Source organism: Cyprinodon tularosa, unplaced genomic scaffold (assembly GCF_016077235.1).
Source record: "Cyprinodon tularosa strain WSP-4 unplaced genomic scaffold, ASM1607723v1 ctg1412, whole genome shotgun sequence".
In the NCBI taxonomy this organism is placed as follows: Eukaryota; Metazoa; Chordata; class Actinopteri; order Cyprinodontiformes; family Cyprinodontidae; genus Cyprinodon; species Cyprinodon tularosa.
Window position 1 is genome coordinate 18793 of NW_024038235.1, and position 5663 is coordinate 24455.

Below are 5663 nucleotides of genomic sequence, written 5' to 3' on the forward strand. Positions count from 1 at the left end.
CTACATGAAGATTAAACCAAGGATATAAGCTGAGCTTAACAGAAACCAGAGGTTCTGCTGGGTTCTAAGAGCTGAATGATAATTAACTTTATAACTGGAGAGACGAGAGAAACGAAGCCTGAATCTGGTTCTGCTACAGCAGGAGTCGGCAACCTGTGGCTTTTTAATGCCCCTCTTTGTGTTCTCCCGGAGCTTTTTCAAAAATATATAAAAATGGATTAAGATGGATTTTTTTTGGTGTGTTTTTAATACGGTGTGCAGGAGGTCAAACAAACATTCATTATGTTTCCAGTGCTAAACAAGTTTTAAAGTGACTATAGGTGTTTTATTATAAAGTCAATGCAGGCTGCTCCATGGAGGAGAGTTTAGCTCTGTGGCCTCACACTAAAATGTTCTCCGTTTCGATTTAAACTCGGGGTTTTAGTGATTAAAGTTTTCCTGTTTTCCTGATATATTTGAGGTTTCAATGGTTGTGAGGTCTCCTTGTATTGTTCTGAAAACTGATCCTATTTTAGACCTTAGAGGATTCATGATTCCTAAATAATTGTCCAGAAAACATTAGATTGATCAAATATTTCCTTCTGATCTTCTACAGCTCATTAAAAACTGCTGCTGTCAGAGAGGCTGAGAGTTTAGTTTGGAAGGAGGTAAAAGAATCTAAAAATATTGGTGAAGTTAAGCATACATTAATAAAGGTGATTATACTGAATCTGATGTTCTCTAAAAACATTTAGGATTTTAATATCTGCCTTCAATCATGTTCTTCACCTCATTCAGCAGATGTGAGACCTTTCTGAGATCTCTGATTTCAAGGTTATTGGGTCTCCCTGTTCCCGACTGCATCTTCTAATCCTGACAAGGGTGGAGTGTTGATGATTCTCACCACCAGGTCTTCCACTTCATCAAGCTTTACTTACATTTCTACAGAAAGGAGAGAAAAGATGATATTATTGATAAATGGGATCCTAGTTTATGAGCTAAGACCAGGTCTGGGTAGGGAATGTAAACTAAAAATAAACACATGAGGAAGACCAGAACTATCCTGTGCAGAGGGTCAGACTGAAATAGTTCTGACTCTCATGTGTTGTAGATCTTTCAGATCAGTCTAAAAACAAGCTGAACAGCGTCCTCCAGAGCCTCAGTCATGAAAACACATCCAGCAATGACCTACCAGAAGGTCTGGTTCAAACATAACAATAGAAATGATTTCTCTTTCTTTAGCCCATGTTCTCATTTGGACATGCTTTTGGTTATTTTTTACTCATATAAATTCATTTTAGGATCATTCTGTAAATATAAATGATTTTATTAAACCGTACTGAGCTTCAGATGACAACTGGTGGATATGTGTTAGATAAAGTTCTTTTACGTCTCAATGGTGCCTCTGTGAACACTATCTAATACTTCGTTTGGATCAAAGCTCGAAATGATTCAGGGAATAAAACTAAAAATCGAATCTAAACTGTTGGTCCATTTTTTTTCACTCACTAGATGTATAATATATATAGATTTAGGACATTCAGCTCTTATAACAACTAAGAACATAAACTCTTCATTTAATGAAGTGAAGAATTGAAACCTTCTTTAACTGAACAAACACAAAGTTTAGTTGATTTTAAAGGTCCAATATAAGGCTTTCTGAAACCCTTTAAAGTTACCTATAGGCAAATATATGATAAAAAAATAATGATTCAGCTCCACTGAGTCTATATTTGCTAATTTGTTATTTGGTCAGGGAGAAGCTGCTGCTCAGTTATGTAAATCCTTTATGATTTACATGAAAGAATAGCATAACATTGTTAAAGTAGGCAGAGATGATTTTGAAGGATACAGACCCTTTAAATAAAGTAAAAATGGTCAGTAGTTCAGCTGGAAACATGTTTCCAACTAACATTACACCTTCATGCAGCAGCTGCATTTAGAACTGCAGTAAAATCGATCAGCGGTGGTCACTGCTGTCCTAACAGAGGGCACCAGTCAAATACCTGCACACATAACCTGCCCTGATTGGTCAGAAACACCTGGAAGCTGGGAATTCAGTAAAAGTTAAACTTGTTAAAACTTTGAGATCTACCAGGCAGAGGTTTATGATTTAAAGTTTAAGGTCAGAAGATGGAAAGTTGCTCTTTGCCTTCTTGTTCTTTATTCATACTTTTTAAGCTTCTGTGACAAATAATATTGGATATTTTTTTAAATACATTATTTATTTATTTAATCGGGACAGAGCACATTAATGAACAATCTTATACTTCTGTACAGATTGTAAATGAGCCAGATTATACCATAGTTGCTAATTTACATCTGTCGTCCTGAGGCAGGAAGACAAAACAACACAAGATCACATAATACATTATCAGTCAAAACACATAGACACACGTTCAGACAATGACATTACAATAATAAAATTAGTGAGTGCATGACTGGGAACTTTTAAGAAACTGCTTAAGGTGCTTTTTAAATGTGCAATAAGTGGGAGATTCCCTGATGTTTGTTTGGAGGCTGTTCCAGAAGGGACCCCTCTGACTGAGGGGGTCCCTTCTGGAACAGCCTAGAGATCCCCCACTTCTGTTGTTCTCCATTGCTCCCAGGAAGAAGTTCTCTGAAATATATAACTGCAACACAGATAAATTGTGGTTTCAGTGTGAAATATTTTCATCTTTAGCATTTCACACGTCGGCTTGTTTTAGATGGAAGAAAATCCTATTTAAGGATGTATATAGTCAGTTTATTAGGTACACCTTACTTGTAGAAATAGGCATTTATAGTACAGTTGATCAATATTGTAGGAGCCAAATAGGGTTAAGTGGTTTGTCTTTTTTATCATTTCACTGCATGTGTATCAAGTGTGTACATGCACACGCCTCAGCTCCACAGTGACTGGAGGTGGCACCATGGGAGACCTGATCACCTGATGGTTTGTGTGTTGGGCCTGCAGTTTGGCATGGAGTGAGCCTGTCGACTGCATCAATCAAGCCCTTTTTGCATGACAACACAATTCCCACTTGTTGTCTATTCCATTTGCACAACAGTGTGTTGACTGTTAATCAGTTACTTCCTCATTCACATAAGTTTGATGTTGCGATAAATTGTTGCAGAACACCGGAAGTACGCCGCTCTGAAGACACACCCATCTGGTGTAGGTTTTAAACCACTAGCTTCCCATATTAGCGTCCTATTTTATCTTCATCATCACTGTCCTTATAGCTACTGTGATACTGCTGCTACACTAGCAGGTTGGATCCATTCTTCATCTCAGCTATTATACGATTTATCAGGCACGCTCTCTCAGTTCAACTTCGTTCAATAGGTTGCCAGATTTCTATAGAGCCCTCCAGGCGAAACCACGGCTAAATCACACCGTAAACACCGGAAAAACACCCAGTCTGGCAACACCAGCTACCAGTGTCGTAGCCTACAGCCACGTGCGTCATCAAAACAAAATGCAGCGTGGAAGCCACAGCAGCATGGAGGCGACAAAGCAGCAGTATGATCACTTAAAACAGTTTTATGACCAGGTGGTCGGTGAGGATGATGGCAACAATCTTACATTTCTCTGCAAACTTTGCCCGTCGGCTTTCAGTAAAAAAATCCGCACTTCAGTAACATCCAAAGCAAATCTGAAACGGCATATGTACTGAAATGGAATTTCAACTGGAAAAAAATATTAAAATTAAAAAAACATTTGCACCTTAAAGACTACTTTCCTGTTTTTCTTTTAATAATTCCGCATAAAAAAGACCATTCAAGCAGCACATTTTTTCTGATGTTTTGAGAATATACTGTAGGGGTGAAAGCTGCAGCTGCTACTAGTGTGAAGTGAATGGACAGCAACAAAGCATTAAAGCAACAATGGGGAAATGCTGTCCCCTCAATGCTAATGTGAACCCTGGTCGGATAAGGATTCAAAACTGGATATGAAGATGAAATCTGATGCACAGTTTCAGTGTTACAACTGATAAAATAATTGCTGTCTGTGGTTCTACAGTAGGCTATGGTGTAATTGAGCAATACATGAAAAAAAAGAACTATGAACTAGTTCATTTTTTGGAACTGTGAACTTAGTTCAAAAATTTGAATTATAAACTATGAACTGAACTAGTTCATTTTAAAATGTGTGAACTGAACTTTGAACTAGTTCACGTAGAAAGAGAACTTTCCCAACACTGCAAACATGTTAGCACCTGTTTTAAAACCTACAAACCTCCTTAAGATCAGGTTTAAGATGTCTTTATTGCCTCTTTTTGGTTGAATAAAACTCATTTAAGATTTGGGCGGTTTATTAAAAAAATTTGAGAGAGGAAAAGAACCTGTCAAGCCACAGATACTGGGTTCCATTGAGTCTGTGATGCAGAGTTCATACACGTTTACCTTGGTAACTCAGCTGAAGTGAAGGCTCCACCTCCAGAGGACCTCGTCTGTTTGGCCACAACTTTGAGACCAACTCTGTAGCTTCATCAAAGTCTATAAATGGCCGAAATTTATCTTTGCTGTATGTCACATCGTCCTTCTTGCAATACTTGAGGTTCTCTCCAAGTTTATCAACATCAAACTTAAGAACCTGCCAAAGAGAAAGTAATATATGAGAAACATTCTTCGTACATGAATTTTTTTTTTTTTTTTTACAAAATGCCAATCATTCCAAAATAATTAACCAAAATAATGTGTAAAGGTTATATTGCCTGTTGTCAGCTACTGCTTGACAGTAGCTAACCCCACCAACCCAGATCCTTCCCCAGTCTAAGGTAATCTCCCACATCAACACTAAATGAAGGACATGACCGAAGTTAAAAATTTTTGTTGTGAAGCTTTTTATATATCTGGTCCTTAGTCAGCATTCAGGAGCACCATCTCTGCTTGTGTAGCTCCTCGTTTTCCCCCACCTGCTCTCTAAGTTTTGAGTCATACATAGATAGTAATGGAATGGTTCTGTCTTACGTCGCTAATTGTTAGCAAGTTTTCTGAAAGGTGAGGAAGCATCTGTGGAATCTCAACCGGGTTTTGACTGTTTCAATCTATACTTTCAGAGTTAGCAAAACTATTAACTTCATCTATATATTTTAAGTCTGCTAGTAGCGTCATCAACAAAATCCTCTTCAACAGCCAATGGCATTCAATACTCTTCTTCTTTATCAACCTCATTAGGGTCCAGTTCCTGCCTCCAACAAACTTCAACTCCACTCTGCTCCCGTCACCATCCTGGTCTACCTTCTACTCAATTCAGCTTCCTTCCTCTCTTATCGTCCAATCCACCACAGTGTCCAGAAAACAAATATTTCAACAAACGAGCAGCAGCTGTCAACATTGTTTCCAACATAAAGTCTTTAACTTTCACTGGTCAGTGAGGATACCTTTTCATTTCCCAGATGCAGGGCAACAGCAAAATGGTCCCAAACATAAAACTGATGAAATTCAGGAGCAGGTCCTGCTTCCATCCGGTCCGGATTTTCCGATTTTAGTTCAAGCCTGTAAAAACAACAATAGACACTGGATCATTAACTAAACTAAAGTTCCCTAGTCAGTCAGTCTGTAATTTGCTACCAAGGCATTGTCTGTTTCCATCCTCCTTCCATATTTATCATGTTCTCAATAACTAAGTATATATTTCTTTCTTTAGGTTGTTAAATGTTAATTAATTTGGCCACACAGTTGTTGTAGAGAGAAAA

At 38.0% G+C, this 5663-nt stretch overlaps 1 long non-coding RNA gene across 1 annotated transcript; it reads right to left on the reverse strand.

Annotated features, from left to right (window-relative positions):
- Positions 1 to 549: 549 nt before the first annotated feature.
- Positions 550 to 5406, reverse strand: LOC119779023. Its single transcript, XR_005280170.1, has 3 exons — positions 5349 to 5406; positions 4369 to 4558; positions 550 to 921 (listed from the first exon to the last, which is right to left on the reverse strand). It is a non-coding gene; the product is annotated as an uncharacterized LOC119779023 (long non-coding RNA).
- Between the last annotated feature and the right edge of the window lie 257 nt (positions 5407 to 5663).